The sequence below is a fragment of the Mesoplodon bidens genome (assembly GCF_964165515.1).
Source record: "Mesoplodon bidens genome assembly, chromosome: X".
Lineage (NCBI taxonomy): Eukaryota > Metazoa > Chordata > Mammalia > Artiodactyla > Ziphiidae > Mesoplodon > Mesoplodon bidens.
This window is the reverse complement of record NC_138163.1, coordinates 106,005,335-106,029,959: the sequence shown is the minus strand read 5'-3', so window position 1 is coordinate 106,029,959 and position 24,625 is coordinate 106,005,335. Positions and strand designations below refer to the sequence as shown.

At 38.7% G+C, this 24,625-nt stretch overlaps 1 protein-coding gene across 1 annotated transcript in view; it reads left to right on the top strand.

Annotated features, from left to right (window-relative positions):
- TSPAN7 (tetraspanin 7) overlaps positions 1–24,625 on the top strand; it is a 152,016-nt gene that overhangs the window by 1,234 nt on the left and 126,157 nt on the right. The window lies entirely within an intron of this gene.

Genomic DNA, 24,625 nt, shown 5'->3' with positions numbered 1-24,625 from the left:
CATCCTGTTTGGCAATTCGTGGAATCAGTGCAGGGCTGACACTGCAGTGATTCATTTGAAGTAGGTGGTACCTAAAGATCATTCCCCATTATTTCTCTTTCTATCTCGACGACTCCCTTCTCCCCAAGTTCTCCTTTCCTACACCCAGCCACAGCCACCCTGCAGGGGAATGAATGTCTGTCCCCCCCCCAACACACACACACACACACACACACAGACACAAATAATCTGGGTCATTTCAGCTTTCAAGGCAGTCATTTTGAAACCTGAGGCTCTGCAGAAAAAGCCAATCCTGCCTTTGGTTGTTTTTCTCTTTGCCAATTAGCCCTAATTGGCCCTAATTTTGGTTTGAAACTGGAGCACAGTGCTTTATGAGGTACCCAGATTCGGCTTGATGGTGAAACAGGCTGTTTGTAATGACCAAGGCAGGAACTGAGATTTATTAAGGATTTAAAAAAAAATCCCTAATGCGCCCCCGCCCCCGCGGACATTCCTTGTCACTGGCATTGGTGATTCTTCAGGTCGGGAAATTGTGGACTCTGGAGACCAAGCATACCAAGAACTCTGCAGTGAGATAAGATAGAATAACAGGTATATCACACAAGGCAACCACAGAAGTGGACTTTATTTGGACTGAAAACAACACAGGTTGAAAAATTTCAGCAGTGGAATTGTGAGCTCTGCACAGATCCTATATTATGTTTTTCTTGGAAAAAGCAATAATGCATGCTGGTTGCTGAAACTTCCCAGTAGCCATTCCTCGGAACTGGCTTAGCTATTTTTGTTTGTTTGTTTCATTAAATCTCTTTGTGTTTGGTCCTTTAGTATTTACTTAACTTCCTATTTGTTACTGGAGTAAATCATATGGGTGATTATTTTTAGCTTCCTGAAAAATCTTTCAGCATCACTGCAGGCTGGTAAAGAAGGGAGTCTTCTAGACGAAGCCTTTTCATATGAACTCTTTAACTCTTCTTGGCTTACCTTCCCCCCACCTCATGAATCTAATTACTTAATGCACCCTGATACATCTTAAGCACAGAATTTTATGTCCTCTGAAGTTCCTTAATGCCTGCATTTTAATTTTTTCCTACTTCCAAGATTTCCATAGTCTTAAAGTGTTTACCTAAAGCATTTTCAGTAGTTTAAATATCCTTTAATAATCATTTCATACTTCACAACCAAAGAATGAGATCTCTCCAGATGCAAGGGTATTTTAAGCAAGACATTTTCATTAATAAACCTTGGTCCAAATACTGTGTTCTCCATTGTACCTTAAATGCTGTTTTTCTTTTTAAACAGCTTTATTGAGAAATAATTCACATAACATATAATTCACCCTTTTTAAATTGTACAATTCAGTGGGTTTAGTATATTCACAGATTTGTGCAACCATCACCCCAGTCAAATTTTAGAACATTTTTATTACCTGAAAAAGAAACCCCATGCCCTTTAGCTGTCATTCCCCTTGTCCTCCCAATAAGCCCCACCACCCCAAGCAATCACTAATCTTTCTTCTTTAAAAAAAATTTATTTATTTATTTATTTTGGGCTGTGTTGGGTCTTTGTTGCTGCACGTGGGCATTCTCTAGTTGCGGCGAGCGGGGGCTACTCTTTGTTGCGGGGTGCGGGCTTCTCATTGCGGTGGCTTCTCATCGCGGAGCACCAGCTCTAGGCGTGTGGGCTTAAGTAGTTGTGGCTCGCGGGCTCTAGAGCGCAGGCTCAGTAGTTGTGGCACACGGGCTTGGTTGCTCCATGGCATATGGGATCTTCCCGGACCAGGGCTCGAACCTGTGTCCCATACATTGGCAGGCGGATTCTTAACCCTGCGCCACCAGGGAAGCCCTAATCTACTTTCTGTATCTATAGATTTCCCTTTTTTGGACATTTCATCTAAATGAAATCATATAGTATGTGGTCTTTTGTGAATGGCTACTTTTGCTTAGCATAACGTTCTCAAAATTCATCCATGTTTATTCCTTTTTATGGCCAAATAATACTCCACTGTATGCCTATATCACATTTTGTTCATTCATTTGTCCACTGCTAGACATTTGGGTTGTTTCTGTCTTTTGGCTATTATGAGTAACAGTGCTACAAACATTTATGTACAAGTTTTTGTGTGAACATGTCTTCATTCCTCTTGAGTATATACCTAGGCGTGGAATTGCTGGGTCATATGGTAACTGTGATGAATCATTTGAAGAACTGCCAGACTGTTTTCCAAAGTGACTGTACCATTTTACATTCCTGCCAGCAGTGTATGAGTATGTTGATTTCTCCACATCCTTGCCAACATTTGTTATTATCTGACTTTTAAAATTCTAGCCATCCTAATGGGTATCTCATTGTGGTTTGAATTTGAATTTCCTCGATGAGTAATGATGTCGAGTATCTTTGTATGTGCTTATTGGTCATTTGTGTATCTTCCTTGAAGAAATGTCTCTTCATATCCTTTGCCCAATTTTTATTTTGGTTTTTTTTTTATTATTGAGTTGTATATGTCCTTTATGTATTCTTGACTCAAGTCTCTTATCAGGTATATCATTTGCAAATATTTTCCCCTATTCTGTGTGTTGTTTATTCACTTTCTTGGTGGTGTCCTTTGAAATACAAACATTTTTTATTTTGATAAAGTCCAGTCTACCTATTTTTCTTTTGTTGCTTGTGCTTTTGGTGTCATATTTAAGAATCCTTCACCAAATGCAAGACTATGAAGAAAACACTGTCTATAAGAGTGACAACAATTCAGTAAATGCAGTTGATAAATTTATCTTTCTCTGGCACCTAGAACTGTCTGGCACATAGTAGGTACTCAAATATTTGTCAAAACTTCTGGAGTTATGTTAGGTAATTAACAAAGAGGATGATCTTGGTGTTCTTTTAAGTGAAAGATGGAGGAAAGATTAGGCAGAATTTTTTTCCTTCCTGTTCTCGGTGAATCATTTTAATGGGACTGCTTCTCTTCCCTTACCTCAGTTTAGATTTAGGACTAGAAGACATTTGAGCTTAAAATGGTGGTAGACCAGTAGCATCAAGAGATTGATGTACTTACAGTTATGAAAGAGAGAGCTTTGTTTTATCTGGCCTCCTCTTCTATCTATAATCACTCTCCCTCTCTGAGATGTTCCTCTAAAGCAGTGGTTCTCAACAGGGGACAATCTTGCCTCCCCCCCCAATAGTTGGCAGTGTCTGGAGACATTTTTTAGTTACTGCTGGGAGTGGGGTGCTATTGGCATCTAGTTGGTAGAGGCCACAGGTGCGGCTAAGCATACTACAAGGTATGGGACAGCCCCTCACAAGAAAGAGTTTTATGGCTCAAAATGTCAGCAGTGCCTACAACTTCTGCACTAGTGAACTTTACATAGTATACTAGTAAGTCCTATGTAGAAAAAGAGAGTCTTATGCAAAACTCCTAATATATACTGTTGTTTGGAACCACCATACCCTAGCATTCTCAACACAATCGCAAGTAAGAAGAAAGACATTCTCCATGGTGTACCATAATTCTTTATTTGAAGACAAAGGTAGGTAGTTCTTTATATAATAGTGTTGAAATGGATGGGACGATCTGTCCTCCGGTTAGATAGCATCACCTGAATGTTAGGTAAATGGCTCCTTTATTCTCTTTGATTTGTATGTTTCATTTTCAGGTTTATAAAAGAGGAGGAAAAAAAACACACCTAGGAGTAAGTTATCCTGTGCTTTAAGACTAGCAAACAGTGCCTGGCACATAACAGGTTTACTCTGGAAGTATTTACTTAATGAGTGAATGAATAAATGAAATTTTATTGACTACCCTTGGGCTCATGTATTTATTTCAACTCATCTCAGTTGGGAGGCTTTTTAAAATGATATTTCCTGTCTACCTGTGGTGGTTTAAATGTGTTCCTGACAGTGATGTGTGGAAAGGTGGAGTTGAGGACTGTATAAGACTTACTTATCCTAATGTTAGTTCAATTATTATATTTTTATGATCAGCTAGTTTGCCGGACATTTTATTTACCTAAAATTTTAATTGGAATTGAATTTGCTATGTTTGAATTAAAAAGATATCTATCTTACCCTAATACAAAAATCTCTCTCCATGACAAATACAGTTTTTTCAACAACAAACAGGAAAACTATCACTATGATGCTTACAAGGTAAATTCCGTTTTTAAAAAAATTTTTGTTGGAGTATAGTTGATTTACAATGTTGTGTTAGTTTCAGGTGTACAGCAAAGTGAATCAGTTATATGTATACATATATTCACACTTTTTTAGATTTTATTCCCATATAGGCCATTATAGAGTATTGAGTAGAGTTCCCTGTGCTATACAGTAGATAAGGTAAATTCTGTTTTGATTTAGAAATTTTTAAATGTATTTTAAACACTCATCTGTGTTCTGAGCTTAGATTTAAATCCACTACAGCTACATCCACTAAATAATACTGTGAAGAGAAATATCCTTGCTTCATTCCAGTGTATATTGGATTTGGTTTCTTTGATTATCCAGGGAGGCAGTTAGCTTTATCAATAGTGCTATCAAATTCTCTTATAGTGAAATATTAGTGATTTTTTTAAAATTTGGGAAGCATCGCTAATCTTTTTTGGGGGAAGATTGAAAGAAATAATAGTCAAAATGTTTCTTCTCTTTTGTCATCCAGAAAGTTTAGGTACTTGGGTTAAATAGAGGGGAAAAAGTATTAAAGAACAGCCCCTAATGTTTTTACAGTGTTTGAATTTGGGCACATACTAAAGTTTATATGTATTCCTTTGCATATCGGTGAAATTCAACAAACATTCATTGAATGTCTTATATGCCAGGTATTTCAGTAGAATGTTTACCAACTTTTACTAGCTGCTGCTTTTAGCATGTTACCTTCATTTCTAAGTAATGTAGTTAATCTACTACTGCTGGACTTTTCAGTATTAGATGTTATATATTGTCTTCCTACTATGGAAGATCAAGATCTAGCTCTCCTACCACCTTCTCCCTCACTCTCATCTTTCCTAAATTAGGTAGACCCCAATATATCTTTTATCAGTTTATCATTATCATATATCATCTTGGTTAGAGCAGTAGTCAGTGATCACATTAATGCAATTAGGTAAGCCTATTCACAGCTGAACCATGTAGTGTGTCTATTATGATTGCTTGCCCATCTTTTTGTTTTCCCTTCAGTTAAAAATTGCCTTGTTTTATCCTTCGCTTGTTAATTTTCTTCATTTATCACTAAATTATCCCCGTATTCTCCCCAAGAACTGCATATCTTCACTTAGTGTATTGAAACACTTTGTGTATCCTATCAGTTTCCTATTCTTAGAGACATTTGTCCCAGAGCATTCTGACCTTCAATCTGGGCTAGTGTTCTCCGGGCCTTTGAAACAGCTGATATCATTATAATCTCCCTTTACCATCATCCTGGGGAATCCTGTCTCCTTTTATGTTGTATCCTTGGTTTTCTAGTTGTCCAGTCTTCCTCTTTCTTGGTCGTTCATCCATTTTGGTGGAGGAAATCTCCTAGTAACTTTCTGGAAAAGAGTGCGTGGGAGGTTAATTTTTTGAGACCTTGCAGGTGTGCAGATCTTACTGTGCTCTTGCATTTAATTTGATAGTTTGGCTGAGTATAGAATTCTAGTTTGTAAATCATTTATCCTCAGAACTTTGCTGCCACTTCCTCTTTTCCCCAGGTCTCTTGCTCTTCTTACTGTTGAGAAATCAAATGTTATTTTGATGATTCTTAAACTCTGCTGTTCTTTGAAAGCTTCTGGAATCTCTGTCTTGTTCCTAGTGCTCTGAAATTTCACAATACTACCCCTTGGCGTATGTTTATTTTTATCTCTTTCCTCTGCACCCTTTCAATCTGCAAACTCATGTCCTTCCGTTTGGAGAATTTTCTTGAATTGTTTTTTTGTTTTGTTTTATTTTAAATTTCCCTTCATTTTCTCTGTTCTCTCTGTTTTGATGCTGGACCTCTTAGATCCTCTGTCTCCCCTTCTGTTTTCTAATTCTCTTTGTCTTTTTGTTCTACTTTCTGGGAGATCCCTCCCAGCTTACCTTGCCTGTTATTGCATTTTTCATTTGTTTTATATGTTGATATCTAGGAGCTCTCTGTTGAGGCCTAAGAGATTCTTTTTCTAGCATCCTGCTCTTGTTTCATAAATGTAATATTTTAAAATTCTTCCGACAATATTAATGATTTTTTTAAAAAAAGTTTGCTTCTTTTTGCTGTTTCCTCCAAGCTTCTCTGTTATCTGGCATACTACAGACTTACCTCAAATTTCTGGTACCCATTTTCTCTTTGTTGTTTAAGAGTGGAGCACTAAAAACGCTGATTGGAAGCTCTTAGTGGGAGTTGTTGATTATAAGTTGGGTGATTTGGCTGGGCAGTTGAGTTTTGGAACCAAGGTCAATCTCTTTAGGTCTTTTCCTTTGGTCTAATCAGATTTCCTATAGAAGAATCTTCCAATCTTCTCTCTGGATGAAGAAGATTGGGGATATGGATGTCCCCACATGCAGTATAAATGCACCTTTGTTTAAGCTCCTGTTTCAAGTGTAGAATCCAATGTTCACTATGCTTTGGTTCCCCAGTTCACTTCACTCTCCCTGGAAGATAAATCTCTGAACCCATGCTGGAATGGGGGAGAAGGCAGAGACTGGAAGTTGGAGGGGATCTAAGTGCTTTTCAAAAAGCTTTTCCCAGATTCTCCTTATTTTAGCCCCCTTTCATCCCTACTTCCAAGAGTGCATGGAGCTGCCTTCTGGGGGTGCTTGTGTGCAAATATTTTATTCTTGACATTTCTCACAGCTACCGTAGGATTTGGCTTTTTCTGAGCTCCCAAAATGTCATTGCGGTTGTCTCCTCTTCCATTCTCATTGTTATTGTGGGTTAAAAAAATCCTTTCAGTGTCATTTCAGTGGAGTTTTGGGAGATAGCCAAGGTAAATGGATGTGTTCAATCCATCATCTCTAACTGGAAGTCCTTTATATCTGTATCTCTACATTGCATGGTACTAATTAAATACGTAGTTGATTGTGAGTGATTGAATAGAGTGTCTGAGATGGCAACAGTTGGGCTATTCTAATAGATATTGGTATCTACTTTACAATTTTTAAAAAGCTTTTGGATGTCAAGGGGAATGTTCTAGGCTGGAACAGGCTTATGAAAGCACATCCTCTTTAAGGTCATCTGGTCATCAAGGACTGGAGTTGGACAAATGGGAATGAAGCTCTGAAGGTTGCTGCTGTTTTTTCTGCTCATCGAATTTCTTCCCACCAGGTGGAGGCCCATGTGTCTTCTGACCTAATTCAGATCTTGGTGGATTAATTTAATGTGGAAGCAGCAGAGTTCAAAGTCTGGTGGGGAGTGGGGTGCTTGATGTTAGACGAGTCATTGCTCTGCTATTTTTCTATTACTACAATGATAACCCTTTGTGTTTATTGCAGGACTTCTACCTTGTAATTTGAAAAGTTTTTTTTTCCTTATTTAAGCAACTTCCTGCATGCAACATGCAGTTAGGATATGGGTACTACATTTTACAGCATTTGCGGAACATTAAGTCTTTTCCACTTAGTAGTTGCTTAGAAACTAGCTGACTTTTTATCCAGATAGATTGAAATACTTTTCTCAATTTTAATTATAGCTAAAGTTCTTGATTTGACCCTATCGTGAGCTACATTACTTATGATTCATGGACTGTTCAGCATTATGTCCTGTTTTAAGTAAGCACTTCAGAAGGTGCTTTGAATTGAAAGTCATTGGTGACTGTGCTTCTCTGTTTAAACATGTTAAACCTTTGACATAGGTGACTAATGCACCACTAAACCAATTTGAAGTGCACTTTAGAAATATATTCTTATGCCTTTTTCTCCTTTGGACCCCTTACAGCAGCTTCCAGTTTGGGTTATCTCTTCATGACAGGCAGATCGTTGGATTACTGCTCTTAAATTTCCTTTTTTGGCTGTTATCCCACTTGCCTTGACTGAATGCTTTTCATTCTTGGCTGAACATTTTTGTGCCCTTTTATATAGAGCCCCAATATTCGTCAAGAAAAGGACATAGAGGGGGAAATATAGGAGAGGGCTTTTCTTGTTTTCCCTTTGGTTATTTGATCACTTGAACGTGTAAGCATGTGAAATAGTTTGGTGATAGAATTAAGGATCACAATTCTACCGTGGAAGATTTTCTTTGTGCTTTCTGTAAGGTATGACAGGCTTTTGCATCATCATCTGTTTTAGGAGAAATTGCAGTTGCGTTGTACTGAAAGATGGGCTGGGTCAGGTGCAGGTACTAGGTGAGCAATCTAGATCTGTGGTTCTCAACCCTGTTTGCTCATCAGGATTGCCTAAGGAGCCCTAAAATACTATATGCTTAGACCTCACCCTAAGAGATTCTGATTCAATTGGCTTGGAGGAGGATGCCAGCTTTCATAATTTTAAAATGATCTTCCAGGTGATTCAGCTGTGCAAGTAGGATTGAGAACCATTGATTCAGAGAAAACTCTGTATAATAGCAGGCCTGGTTCATCTTGAGTCTCTTGGATCTGGAGATAGCTAGGAAATATCTAGCTATTGAATATCTAGCATGGGCCTGATTTGGTCTGCTTTGCCCAAAAGTCTTAGGCTAGGTCTCCAGTCTCTCTTAGTAAACCAAAATGGCCTTGTCACTCTTAGGAGACCTTGCTAATCATTCCTAACTAGAGGAGTGCTCATCAGAATCACTAAGGGGCTTTTAAAATCACAGCTGTTTAGTCCTAGCTCATGAAATTTCCATTTTAATTGATTTGGAGAGGGGCCTAGGTATGTATTTTTTAAAAAAACATTCCCAAGGTGATTCTGATTCCTGGGATGTTACTCTGGTCTGTGATGCAGTTTGTCATAAATATATTCATACCATATGAATGCCTTCCTGTGATGATCTGTAGTACCATAAAGCTAGTTTGAGGAGAAGCAAGATGGAGCCAATCTAGTATTTTTCTCACCCACTGAACTGGTCTCTGGCAAGTGTCTGCAATTGAACTCTTGGAGTTTGGAGTAGTTTCCGTTCCTTAGGGGGAATGTATTTGTTTACAGTTGCACTGAGAAGTTAGGAAGAGACTTGGTTTTCCCCCTTTCAAAATATTAGACTGTCATCCAATATGTAAAACAAAAACCTGAATTCATTTCTTACTAAAGTAAGAGAGAGCAGTACTAGTCAAGCACAGTTTATGAGTGAAACAGCTTGCTGGTCTTTTTGGGAAGTGTGGTGGTGTTTGATGGTTGCTTTGGGTACAGAAGCAGATTGGTTGACCTTGGCCTTAGAACCATGGCTATTTGGGTGAGACTGTTGTTGATTGCCTCTGAGAAGCATAGTCACTGCAGTGCCTCTGCTGCTGATTGGTTGCTCTTGAACTGTGTGAGGCTGTCACTGTAATTAGCTTCTAGAAGTATGTTCCCTGAAAGAAGTTGAGTTTTTATTGATAATTAGACTAAGGTGAGTTGCCACTGATCAAATAGGTTTAGAAATGGGTGCTGGTAGTTACTAGTTACCATGCCTACTGAATAATCAATCTTCTTCCCCACAGGAGTATAGAGACTTTTATTCTTGCCTCAGATTACCAATTCTCATTTCTCATTGAAATGAGTTTGTCTCTGCAACTCAATTCCCATTCTCCAAACATCATCATGGTGATGTATAGGATTCTTTGGTGAGTTCATTGTTCTAATCATTCCACAAACAGTCATTAGGAGTTTATGATTTCCAGGGGGGTATACTAGGACTTCTCTAGGGTAGACCCCTTTGGGTTGAAAAGGAACCCAGATCTTGATAATGAAGCTGGGTGGTAAATGTTCCTAAACATCCCTTCCACATCCACATCTCTATTTGTGTTCAATTTCTATTTCTGATGAAGCTTTTCAGAGTTTTTCACCTCTTCCAATTTCTGTTTCATACTAAACTGTATCACTCTCTTGCTATTCTTTTAGCTATTGCCTTCTATTGCAGGGGATTTGAGATTAGTCCTATGTGAAGTCTTGGCTTAGACACTTGCTGTGTGACCTTAGGCAATTCACATGCTCTCTCTGAGCCTCGGTTTCCTCTTCAGAATTGAAGATATCTGCCTCAGTCAAGTGGTGAAGGTTAAATGACATTCAAGTGCTTTGTAAAGTGTAACAGGTACTATGTCAATATTTGTTAAATGAATAAATTGATCAGAACACCCCCTACCCTGGAAATTGGGGATGATTAACTTTTCAGGCTTTAGAGTTTGCTACCAAAGAGAGCTGGTATTCCAGGAGGGTTTGAATGGAAACCAAAAACATAATGAGTTTAGGTCACTGAGTTTAGCCCTGTCATTGGGATAAGGGTATTCCTATTTAGGATAAATAAATATAAACCTGCCATTTAAAATGTATAAAATAAATAAGCTACAAGGATATATTGTACAACACAGGGAATATAGCCAATATTTTATAATAACTATAAACGGAGTATGACCTTTAAAAATTGTGAATCACTATGCTGTACAGCTATAACATATAACATTAAGTATAACTAAATAAAAAATCAAATGAGAAATTGATGGCTTATTCTTTTTTAAAATAAACGTTTAATTTTAGAACAGAAAAATTGTGGAGATAGTACATAGAGTTGCCATATACCACACAACCAGTTTTTCCTGTTACTAACATCCTACTTTAGTATGGTACATTAGTATGTTACAGTTAATGAACCAAGATTGATACATTAACTAAAGTCCACACTTAATTCAGAATTTTTGAGTTTTTACCTAATATCTCATTAAGGCTACCACATTACATTTAGTAGTCACGTCTCCTTAGACTTCATTGGACTGTGACAGTTTCTCAGACTTTCCTTGTTTTTGATGATTTTGACAGTTTTGAAGAGTACAGGTCATGTACTTTGTACAATGTCCCTCAATTGGGATTTGTCTGATGTTTTTCTCATGATTACACTAGAGTTATGTGTTTTGGGGAGGAAGATCTAAGAGGTTAAGTGCCATTTTCATCACATCATATGAAGAGTACATACTGTCAATATGACTTATCACTGTTGATACTGACCTTGATTACCTGGCTGAGATACTTTGTCAGATTTCTCACTATAAAGTTACTCTTTCTCCCCCTTTCCATACTCTACCGTTTGGAAGAAAGTCACTGTGCCTAGCTCACACTTAAGGAGTGGGGAGTTTTGCTCTACCTCATTGAGGTGGAGTATCTACCATTATTTCTTTTATTAGCAGAGATGATTTCCATTCAACAGTTGTTAAAACCAACTGTAGGGGGTTTACCTGGTGGCACAGTGGTTAAGAATCCACCTGCCAATGCAGGGGACACGGGTTTGAGCCCTGGTCTGGGAAGATCCCACGTGCTACGGAGCAACTAAGCCTGTGTGCCGCAACTACTGCGCCTGTGCTCTAGAGCCCGTGAGTCACAACTACTGAAGCCCATGCGCCTAGAGCCTGTGCTCTGCAACAAGAGAAACCACCGCAATGAGAAGCCCGCACACTGCAACAAAGAGTAGCCCACGCTCACCACAACTAGAGAAAGCCCCTGCGCAGCAACGAAGACCCAACGCAGCCAAAAATAAATAAATAAATAAATTTATTTTAAAAAAACTGTAACTATTTGTTCAAATAGTAAAATACTAAAAACATTTGATTCAGTTGTGAACTAGACAGATTCTTGGTTACCAATATTATTTATGATTTTGGCTTATCTACAAATATAAAAAGACAAAGAATAACTCAATGTTGGAAAAAGTAGAGATAAAATTATCTCCACAGATGCAATTGTTGTATCCTGAGAAACCTAGCAGAGTCTAGTTTAAAGATAAACTAATATGAGAATTTGGTAAATTGGTTAAATACAAGATAAAAATTAATTGCTTTTCATTATTTTAGCATAAGCCTTACAAAAGGAGAGGGAGGAAAAAATTTCAGTCTCAGTAGCAACAGAAATCATAACTATTTCAGAATAGTTAACAAGAACATGAAGGAAACTAAAATCTTATTGAGGGTCATAAGATCTGAAGAGATTAAAGGACATTGTGTTCTTGAGTGGGGAGATTTAATATTATAAAAGTCAATTTAAAAAATGTGCTTAATGTAATTCCAAATAAACTCCCAACGGGATTTTTTGAGGGGGGTGGCACTTGATAAAATAATAATGTTTATATAGAAGAATAAATGCCTGAGAAGGCAAGAGAAATATGAGAAATATGGGGCGGGGGGAAAGAAGTATGTGCCTTACCAGTGTTATCAGAATATACTATTGTATATAAGATGGCCACCATGATCCCCATTTCTGGTATCATGTTCTTGTGTAATCTCCTTCACTCGGATTCAGGCAGGACCTATGACTTGTTTCTAACTAATAGAGTACAACAAAGGTGTTTCGATGTGTGTGAATACATGTACATGACCATATTAGGTAAGATTGTAATGTCTGTCTTCCTGAGAGACTCTGTCCCTGGCTGGCTTTGAAGAAGCCAGCTTCTATGTTGTGATCTACCCTATGGAGAGGACCACATGGCAAGGAACTGAGGGCAGTCTCCCACTGACAGAAACTGAGGCCCTCAGTCTGGCAGCCTGTAAGCAACAAAATGATGCCAACAATCAAGTGATCTTGGAAGCAGATCCTTCCCCATTTAGGCCTCAGATGAGACTGCAACCACCTGACACCTTGATTGAAGCTTTAGGAGATCCTGAAACAGAAGACAGAGTTAAGTTGTACCCAGACTCCTGACCCCACAGAAACTCTGAGATAATAATTGTGTGCTGTTTTAAGTCTCTACATTTATGGTAATATTGTTATGTAGCAATGCATAACTACTACAACGATAAAGTCACTAATTGATTCAATATGATGTTGACTTACAAAGAGATAAATAGGTCAGTGGAATAATAGAGAATCCAGAAATACATTCTAGTATATATGATTTAATATATAAAAAGGTGACATTCATTTTAGAGAAAGCTAGGTTTAAATGATTCTGGTACTACTGCATATATGGAAAAAATAAAATTGGAGCCCTTACTTGAATTTTATTAAAACTTCTAGTTGTTTTAAATGCTTAGACATAAACACAAAACAAAATTCTGTAATAAAAGTATAGTGATCATATGAACAATACAGGAATGAGAGAAACTTCTTTATCCAAGCTGGAGACTCAGAAGCAATTAAATTAAAAAATAAATATATTTGACTATAAAATTTTTAAAAATTATATGGCATAACTACAGTAAAGTCGATTAAACAGTTATGGTGAGATTCAGAGCCAGTACCAGATTGTTAACTAATATACTGCTTTCTTCATTAAGAAAATCTTGTCACAAAAAAAAATCTATTTACATTCTGATGGAAGCTCCTTCTCATTTTAGACTGATAATGGTTTGCTGACCAGCACTGGCCTACTGACCACACTTAGTGTACTAGTGCTCTGGGTAAGGAGTCAGCAAACTGTTTCTGCAAAGGGCCAGATAGTGAATATTTTAGGCTTTGTGGGCCATAATGGTCTCTGTTGCATCTACTCAACTCTGCCATTGTCCTGTGAAAGCAACATAGACAAATGTAAATGAATAAGCAAGGCTATATTAAAATAAAACTTTATTTACAAAAAAGAGGTGGCCAGCCAGATTTGACCCTTGGGCTGTAGTTTTTGCTCTAGGGGATACCAATATAAGGAAGGTGTAATACTTAGCCTCAAAAACTAAAGTTTAGAAGACATCTAGATGGCCAACAGGCACATGAAAAGGTGCTCAACATCTCTAATTATTAGAGGAATGCAAATCAAAACTATGTTGAGGTATCACCTCGCACCAGTCAGAATGGTCATCATCAAAAAATCTACAAGTAATAAATGCTGGAGAAGGTGTGGTGAAAAGGGAACCCTCCTGCACTGTTGGTGGGAATGTAAATTGGTGCAGCCACTGTGGAGAACAGCATGGAAGTTCCTTAACTAAAATAGAGCTACCATATGATCCAGCAATCCCACTCCTGGGCATATATCCAGAAAAGATGAAAACTTTAATTTGAAAAGATACAAGCACCACAGTGTTCATAACAGCACTATTTACAATAGCCAAGACATGGAAGCAACCCTAAGTTTCCATCTACAGATGAATGGATAAAGAAGATGTGGTGTGTGTGTTTATATATATATATATACACACACACACACACACACACACACACACGCACAATGGAATATTACTCAGCCATAAAAAAGAATGAAATAATGCCATTTGCAGCAACATGGATGGCCTAGAGATTATCATACTAAATGAAGTAAGGCAGAGAAAGACATATCATGCTACCACTTATGTGTGGAATCTAAAAAAATGATACAAAAAAATGATACAAATGAACTTATTTACAAAACAGAAACACACTCATAGACCTAGAAAACAAACTTATGGTTACCAAAGGGGAAAGAGGAGGAGGGATAAATTAGAAGCTTGGGATTAAAAAAAAATTAAAATTTAAAGTTTTACATGGGCTTATAGGAGAGGGAGTGAAGGAAGCCTTACCATTTTTAGCTTGAAAGAGTTGGTCATGCACTATCCAATAAGGCAGCCACTTGAGCACTTCAAATATGGATTATACAAATTGAGATGTGTTCTAAGTGTAAAATGCATATCAGATTTTGAAGATTTAATATGCAAAAATGTAAGGTATCTCAATTTTTATACTGATTACATTACTACATGAAATGGTAGTATTTTCGACATGAAGAGTTCCATAAAACATTATTAAAATGAATTTCACCTGTTTCTTTCCAATTTGAATATGGCTACTAGGAAATTTAGATATGTAGCTTGTCAATATATCTCTATTGGACAGCACTGAACTAGAAGTGCTAGATGTTTAAATTAAGTGCTGTGGGACCAAGGGAGAGAACTCATCTAGCTGGGGAGTTTGGAAAAGTCATGCAGACAGAATTGACCTTGGAGAATGACAGGATTTTGGCAAGTGGTGCCCTGGGAGGATAATGAAGTCTATCAGATGGAGGAAGTGGCATAAACAGGTTTGGAGACAACAGAATGGTTTCTGTGTTGGGACAGGAGTGAGTTTAGCTGTATTAAGGGACAAAGCATGTGATGAGTCTAGGTAAGTAGGTATAGGCCTTATTGTGGGTTGTGTGCATGGGTTAGGGTTTGGACCTATTTTGGCTGGAAGCGGGGGAGGGGGGGATAACTAGGCCATAGCTTTGAGCAGGGAGTGGTAACTTTGAAAGCTGTTTATAGGTCTAATCTAGGAAGAATAAGTTGATTGGGTTGGAATAGGAAAGGCAATAAACGGTGAAACCAGGTTAACTAGGAAAGACCAAAGGTCTAATATAGGGTGACAATGGGAATGGAGAATAGAAGACAGTGGAAAGCCACTTTATATTGTGGCAAGGATATTTGTGAATGAGTGAGAACCCCAGTGGTCGTGTGCTTGACGAACCTGGATAATGGTGGAAATGCAGACCTTAGAAGTTGGTTTGAGACTAATATGATGTGTTTAGTTTTAGACACCAGTAGATTTAAAAGACAGGCCAGCTCTCAGAAGCTTGCTCACTTTAGTCTTTTGCTGGCAAAAGTGGCCCTGGGCAGTTCTTTACTTTCGGTTGTCTCTGTACTTCCTGACCCTTCCCGCCAGCCACCATGGTCACAGTTAATTGATCAGGGGAAAGGATCTGACCCTTGGATATTTGCTTGTTGGCTGGTCAGTGGAACTTGATGATCAGGCTTGTAAGACCTGAATGGAGCAGTTCTTTTTTAGGCATTTGAACTTGAGATACAAGAGAGAGAGCTGGTGTAGGGACAGGATAAAGAAGCACAGGGAGAAATCTCAGGGAAAGGGGAAAGCTAAGTCAATGGGATTGGTGGAGAGGTGAGTGGGACCAGTGAACTCCTGGCCACCAGACTATGTAGGTTCCTGGACAGATCTACAGCGGCCCATGCTTTTCCCTTCTGGCTTGGAAGAGTGGCTTTTCTTGGTTCTGGTGAGGCATGGTCAAGTGGCCATGATTCCTTTCCTCCTTATTCCGTCCTTTTTCCTAACAGTAAAGCTCCATGGCTAACCAAGAAGGGTGATTAGGTGGATGGATGTTCGAAGTTGTAAGAAAGGTAGGTTTGGGGGCTTCCCTGGTGGCGCAGTGGTTGAGAGTCCGCCTGCCGATGCAGGGGGCGCGGGTTCGTGCCCCGGTCCGGGAGGATCCCACGTGCCGCGGAGCGGCTGGGCCCGTGAGCCATGGCCGCTGAGCCTGCGCGTCCGGAGCCTGTGCTCCTCAATGGGAGAGGCCACAACAGTGAGAGGCCCGCGTACCACAAAAAAAAAAAAAAAAAAAAGAAAGGTAGGTTTGGAATTAAAAGAGGAGGTTGGTGTGGAGATGCAAAGTTGAGAAAAGCCCAGTTTGTTCATGCAAGAGGCATGAGATTGTAAACAGTATTCTTTCCAGCTGCCCAGGAAGCCCAGCGTTCTAAATGAGTTGATGCTAAATTGCTTGCTGATAATAGGTGTAATAGGTGTAGCAAAGCATTCAGCCAGCAGCACTAATGGAAGCCTGAGTTTCCAGTAAGACTTGTTTATAGGATGAAGGTTCTGCTGTAGGGTAGGAGCAAGTTATTCAAGCAAGTTACTTATTAATCTCCTTAACAGCAGCTGCTCTGTTTGTGAAGTAAGGTTGGCAGTTGTTTTAGTTTATATCCTTCAGGGATGTTTTAAGGACAAACAAGTAACAGCTTTGTATGTTGTAGTTTTCATTAGATAGTCCTGGTCTACAGAGGTGGTAGCTAGCCTGACAATTTTTAATAAACAGCTTAGAACAGGCAGCTCTGAGTGGTGACTCAATGAGGGCTTTGGTGGGGGGGAGCTTCGATTTGGTCTCAATGCCACTTTGTTGGCAACTCGGATCAAAGTCTTTTAAGCTAAGATGTCAAGAGTGAACTCTGTGTATATAGCATGCAGATTATTTTGAGATAAAAATACAGGAAAAGAGAGGTGCATAAATGAGTATTCAAATTAAAAAGCTGTTCAAATAAGCTGTCTACAAAATAATATATATATATGGTATACCATTTTTGTAAGTTAAAAAAAAATGCACATAACAAATCCTAGAGAGTGACCCACATCAGAATGTTAATAGTTATGGTTGGGTGATAGGGTAATTCATGGGTTACATTTTTATTTTTGTTTGTCTTTATTTTCCAAGGTTTTTCTTCTCTCCTTACAGCCATGAATTACTTTGTAATTAAGAGAACAGCGAATGCTGTTTTAAAAACAATTTTTTCTAGGCGTTTTATAATACATAGTTTTCTTTTGTTTCTCAAAGGTGGAGTGTCTGTTTTTACCACCTCGTCTCATTTATAATATAGCAGTTCTTTAGCCCAGTCTATTTTAGCTATTAGATTAAATTAATTCAGAGCAAAAACATATTTAACTTGATTTTTAAGCCTTGTCTCCTCAAAATAAAGGGAAACACATGTTTCTATTGAATACTTAAAAAGAAATTTTTGAGATGTGTTTCAAATATAATACTAAGGCAGGGAATAATGTGATAATTATCTGTGTATCTACCACCCAGCTTTATTAGATCTTGGCATTATGCCTTATTTGCTTTGGGTTTGGATATTTGGATTTTAAAGAAATGTAAAAAAATTACAGTTGATTCTCCTACATCTTCTGTCTGTCATGAATTCAGAGTTTATCACTTGAGCCTATTTTTATACATTTACTAATATGTACATATCCACAATTATTATAAAGTATTGCCTTCAGATTTTTAAACTTTGTGTTAATGAATCATGCCATGCATATTGTTTTGAAACTTGCATTTTTGGCTCAACATTGCTTGACATGTTTCCATGTTGGTGGATATGGATCAAGTTCAGGGGTTAACAAACTATGGCCTGTGGGCCAAATCTAGCCAGCCACCTCTTTTTGTAAATAAACTTTATGTATTTTCGATGGCCACTTTCACACCAAACAGCAGAGTTGAGTAGCTGTGACAGAGACTGTGTAGCCTGGAAAGCCTAAAATATTTACCATCTGGCTCTTTACAGAAGAAGTTTGCTGACCTCTGATCTAGTCCATTCTTTGTATGGATATATCATTATTTATCCATTTTCCTGCCCGTGGACACTTATTTCTTGATTACTTGCAAGAAATGATGTTTTGGTGATCATTGGTATATATATCTCCTTATCAGAATTGAGAGGGTTTCTAGTGTAGCATATGGATCATGAAACAACTAAGCTTTTAATATATTTTGGTGTCTTTTTCATACTTAGCAAAAAAAAAATAATCTAAGGCAGACTTGGGCCCTGTTAGCTGATAGGTGTGTTATTTAGTAGTTTGAGATAGAGAAGATATTTTTATTCTTGATTTAAATAGTTTTTCTCAAAGTGAATTTTTGTTTCTGGAAGAGAGAAAAGCGCTGAGTGGTCCACATGGAGCAAAGCAAGAGTTACATATGGTCCTTCCAGCCATCACAGTAGAGTTGACCCGCTCCCATTTCACCCTCCCACCACCTCTCTTCCCCTCTGGTTTTCACTCATATGTGGAGTGTAAAAAAAATAAAACAAAATAAACAAACCAAACCGAATAAAATAAACTTTTTAAAAGTGGTTGTAAGTTGGTGAGAAGAGGCAGCTGAGATCCAGAGTTTAGCCCAAGGTCATGTTTAAGTGAGGCTTCAGTTTGGACCTCTGCACCTGCTCTGGCCTGATATTCAATGTCCAGGAGCACAGTTCTAGGTGGTAGACCTTGGTAGATGGGTTAGAGAGTACTTTTTGAGCCTCCGCACTGCCGTGAAGCAGAGTCCTCATTGGTTCCAGCCTTGGCTCCTATAAGCTGGTCAAGGCTTCATACACAAAGGTTTTCCAGAAAGGTCAAAGTTTACAACTTCAGTGGGAGTAATTACCCCACATGGCACTTTTGTAGAAAACAGAAACCAGGGCCATCTTTTCACATTTTTTCCTGTCCTCCCACCTTAGAACTCCAGTTTCCCAAGCAAGAGTTATACTGTTTCACAGACAGTGGATGCTCAAGACTAAGGGATCCTAATGTCAGGCTCAGGGTTGGTCCTGAACGCCTGGGCAGCTGCCCATTCACTTCCAAAAGTTTGAATCTGTAAATGTCTTTTCTCCTTTTCAGTTTGTGGCTCATGTGGGCAAGACATAAGAAATCCTGAGAGTCCTTCCACTCTCATTTTAAAAAATCATATGCCTGAAAGTCTCTAAATTACTGGCTCAAACTGCATGGGTATTATTTCTCCTGAAGCTGTTAAATATGATAAGGACATGAACTTGTCTCTTACAGCTATAAGCTCCCAACCACTTTGAACAAGATAGAAGCCAAGGCACTAAAAACTGTTGGAGGCAAATGGGACCTAATGAAACTTAAAAGCTTTTGCACAGCAAAGGAAACCATAAACAAGATGAAAAGACAACCCTCAGAATGGGAGAAAATATCTGCAAATGAAGCAACTGACAAAGGATTCATCTCCAAAATTTATAAGCAGCTCATGCAGCTCAATATCAAAAAAACAAACAACCCAATCCAAAAATGGGCAGAAGACCTAAATAGACATTTCTCCAAAGAAGATATACAGATTGCCAACAAACACATGAAAAGATGCTCAACATCACTAATCATTAGAGAAATGCAAATCAAAACTACAGTGAGGTATCACTTCACACCAGTCAGAATGGCCATCATCAAAAAATCTACAGACAATAAATGCTGGAGAGGCTGAGGAGAAAAGGGAGCCCTCTTGCTCTCTTGGTGGGCATGTGAATTGGTACAGCCACTATGGAGAACAGTATGGAGGTTCCTTAAAAAACTAAAAATAGAACTACCATACAACCCAGCAATCCCACTACTGGGCATATACCCTGAGAAAACCATAATTCAAAAAGAGTCATGTACCACAATGTTCATTGCAGCTCTATTTACAATAGCTAGGACATGGAAGCAATCTAAGTGTCCATCGACAGACGAATGGATAAAGAAGATGTGACACATATATACAATGGAATATTACTCAGCCATAACAAGAAACGAAATTGAGTTACTTGTAGTGAGGTGGATGGACCTAGAGTCTGTCATACAGAGTGAAGTAAGTCAGAAAGAGAAAAACAAATACCATATGCTAATATATATATATGGAATCTAAAAAAAAAAAAAAGGTTCTGATGAACCTAAGGGCAGGACAGGAATAAAGACACAGACATAGAGAATGGACTTGAGGACACAGGGAGGGGGAAGGGTAAGCTGGGACAAAGTAAGAGAGTAGCATTGACATACATACACTATCAGATGTAAAATAGATAGCTAGTGGGAAGCAGCCGCATGGCACAGGGAGATCAGCTTGGTGCTTTTCGACCACCTAGAGGGATGGGATAAGGAGGGTGGGAGGGAGATGCAAGAGGGAGGGGATATGGGGATATACCTATGCTTATAGCTGATTCACTTTGTTATACAGCAGAAACTAACACAACACTGTAAAACAGTTATATTCCAATAAAGATGTTAAAAAAAAAAACTGTTGGCGATGCAGTTTTTTCTTTGCTTTAAAGAAACAAAGCTGAAAGCAGCGGGAATCATCAAGCATTTTCCTATGGAGCTGACACTAGCTTAAATACAGTTATCTAATCCACAAGTGCACACACAGATAAAGCTCACTGGCACAATTGCCAAGTAAAAGTTCGTCAGCTAGAGTGATCTTGCTTCCTGCCTGAACTTGCTTTCAGACAATAATCTGACTAGTCATTTATATTCCCTATGGATGGCAAAAGGAATTCTTGTCTATATCAGGGTAATTAGCTATCTCAGCTCTGATGAAAAGAATTTTTTTTATAGATTTTTTTTCATTTTTATTTATTTATTTATTTTTGGCTGTGTTGTGTCTTCGTTGCTGCGCAAGGCTTTCTCTAGTTGCGGTGCGCGGGCTTCTCGTTGCGGTGGCTTCTCTTGTTGCAGAGCATGGGCTCTAGGCACGCGGGCTTCAGTAATTGTGGCACATGGGCTCAGTAGTTGTGGCTCGCGGCTCTAGAGCTCAGGCTCAGTAGTTGTGGTGCATGGGCCTAGTAGCTCCGCGGCATGTGGGATTTTTCCGGACCAGGTATTGAATCCATGTCCCCTGCATTGGTAGGCGGATTCTTAACCACTGCACCACCAGGGAAGTCCCTGATGAAAAGAATTTAAGACATTGGAGTGCATTGGAAAAGGTCTAGTTTTAAAATTGAAGTCCCTTCCAGGCTGCTAACATCACATCCAATAGATGGGTCTCCTTTTCTTCTTGTACGATCAACCATACACAAACAATAATGATAATAATCCATCAAACATTACAAATACAAAGATCATTAACATAAGTAATTCCTTAAACTATATTAGTTAATGCCCACGTTTCCTACTTCTACCATCATTCAAACTGGGATACTGTTCTCCTGTCCCAGATCAATCAGGTGGCAGAGGGAAGTGATTTGAACCTTGCGGCCTGTTGACTCGGGGCATAGCTTCAAGGGACCTGTCTTAAATCTACGTTCCTGTGTATCCATGTCAACATTTTGTAGCCCTGCTCTGGGGCCTCTGACTTCCCTCCACATCAGGTCCCTATAATTGTAAAGTTTAATAAAGATTTTAGAGAATTTTTAAAATCTATTTGTAGATGAGGCCATTGGTCAGAGAGACAGAAAAAGCTGCATTCAGGTCGAGTCCAAGTTGAGCAGAATGTGCAAAGTTATGTTGTCTTTTGTATGTGAGCCTCCAGCACCCCCCGCCCCAGCAATTAATTAATGGAGTTAGTCTCTTTTTTTCCCCTTTCATTCCTACTGCCCCCCACATCTCCTTTCCTCATCTATGGATTTGTTATATCCAGTTTCCTAAGTTATAAATGCTGGATTTTTGCTTGGCCTCACCTTCACTCTAGTCCCATGAATCACCACGCTCTGTTGATTCTAATTCTCAGATAGCTTACGTGTCACTTTCCTTTTTTCCATCTCACTGCCACTGTCTTTCCTCTCACTTCTCTCACCATTACAGCATTTTCCTAACTGTTTTTTCCTACCTCCTCATTTCACCCCATCTATTCCGTTGAACCAATTGTTCTGAAACAAAGCAATCTGATAAAAACGGGTAGTTCTTCCGTGTTACCTACAAAGCTAAGTTAGATTTGTGTGTCTGTGTGCTGATAGTACTCGTAATCATTTACCTGCTTACTTGTCAGCCTGCCCTATTTATTTGTTGCATTTGCTCAAGGAATTTTCTAGATATACGAGTGCCTGTTCTATGCCAGTTTCTGGGATTTAACAGTGAAGAGAATGAACAAGATGCTCTGTTAGGAAGGGGGGAAAGTAGACAGTAAAAAGAAAACAAATATGACACTTTCAGTGATAAGTTCTGTGAAGAACAGAGTTCCTGGGACAGTGGCATGGGGCTTGGTACAGTGATCGCAGAAAGCCTCCCTGAGCAGGTGACATTTGAGCTGAGACCGGAAGAAAAAGGAGAACCCAGAATTTTGAATTTGAATGATGCAGAATTCAGTGTGCTCTTTGCTGTTTGCTGACTATTGTTAATCTGATCATTCTAGTTATCTGTGCTGAAGTAGGTAATTTAGAAGCCAATGGACAGCAGCACCAGATTTGCCTTCCTGATTATTCTTTTAGCATGAAAAAACACAAACCTGATTTTTTTATATTTATTTTTTAAGGGAGGTATATAAACCGTAGAGTCGAAATGGAAAAGGACTGTCTTGGTTAATTTACATAGGGGTGATTAAGAGATGGCCATGATATAAAGCACTCTGGTGTTAAATATAATTGTGACTGGAATGAGCAAATGAAACTAGGGTGGGCCATTCTGCCATTTCCTGAAACTTGCCTGATCCTTTCTTTCTCTCTCATTTTCCTTACATCTAGCCTTGAAAATTTCTCCCTCATTTCCTTTATCCAAACTGATGTGGCTTCATGGCTTATTCACACATATAATCACTCTCTTTACTTTTATGATTATATCACCGCTAATTAAAAAATACAGTACCCTGCTTTGTAATGACAATAAAAATTTTTTTTGCCATGAAATATAATTGTCAACCAAAAAATTTCCGTGGCTGATAAATATCACTTGTAGAATCAGCCAACATCTAGACTTGGGTACACAATCCACCTTGTATATTTGCCTTCTGAAAATGCCTGTTAAACATCAATTCAGAGACTTGTTATTCTAAACCCATTGTCAATTGGACCTCTTTTTGCATATTGATTTTTTTGACACCACCTGCTCTAGATTTAATCTGTTGTGTGACATCAGTCAAATAGGTTCGAAATTATGAACCCAAGCACTCCTACCAGAAAAGCCCCAATGAGCGTGACTTTATCTCATCACTTCCAACTAGCCTGTGGTCTTTGTTGTTGTATCTTTTTTTTTTTTTTAGAAATGTTTTGTTAGCTTTTATATCAAAAAATGTAAATATTCTTTTTTTTTATTAGTTTCTGCTTTATAACAAAGTGAATCAGTCATACATATACATCTGTTCCCACATCCCTTCCCTCATGCATCTCCCTCCCTCCCACCCTCCCCATCCCACCCCTCCAGGCGGTCACAAAGCACCGAGCTGATCTCCCTGTGCTCTGCGGCTGCTTCCCACTATCTATCTACCTTACGTTTGGTAGTGTATATATGTCCATGCCTCTCTTTCGCTTTGTCACAGCTTACCCTTCCCCCTCCCCATATCCTCAAGTCCATTCTCAAGTAGGTCTGTGTCTTTATTCCCGTTTTACCCCTAGGTTCTTCATGACATTTTTTTTTAAATTCCGTATATATGTGTTAGCATACGGTATTTGTCTTTCTCTTTCTGACTTACTTCACTCTGTATGACAGACTCTAGGTCTATCCACCTCATTACAAATAGCTCAGTTTCGTTTCTTTTTATGGCTGAGTAATATTCCATTGTATATATGTGCCACATCTTCTTTATCCATTCATCCGATGATGGACACTTAGGTTGTTTCCAGCTCCGGGCTATTGTGAATAGAGCTGCAATGAACATTTTGGTACATGTCTCTTTTTGAATTATGGTTTTCTCAGGGTATATGCCCAGTAGTGGGATTGCTGGGTCATATGGTAGTTCTATTTTTAGTTTTTTAAGGAACCTCCATACTGTTCTCCATAGTGGCTGTACCAATTCACATTCCCACCAGCAGTGCAAGAATGTTCCCTTTTCTCCACACCCTCTCCAGCATTTATTGTTTCTAGATTTCTTGATGATGGCCATTCTGACTGGTGTGAGATGATATCTCATTGTAGTTTGGATTTGCATTTCTCTAATGATTAATGATGTTGAGCATTCTTTCATGTGTTTGTTGGCAGCCTGTCTATCTTCTTTGGAGAAATGCCTATTTAAGTCTTCTGCCCATTTTTGGATTGGGTTGTTTGTTTTTTTGCTATTGAGCTGCATGAGCTGTTTATAAATTTTGGAGATTAATCCTTTGTCAGTTGCTTCATTTGCAAATATTTTCTCCCATTCTGAGGGTTGTCTTTTTTTTTTTTTTTTTTTGTGCGGTACGCGGGCCTCTCACTGTTGTGGCCTCTCCCGTTGTGAAGCACAGGCTCCGGACGCGCAGGCTCAGCAGCCATGGCTCACGGGCCCAGC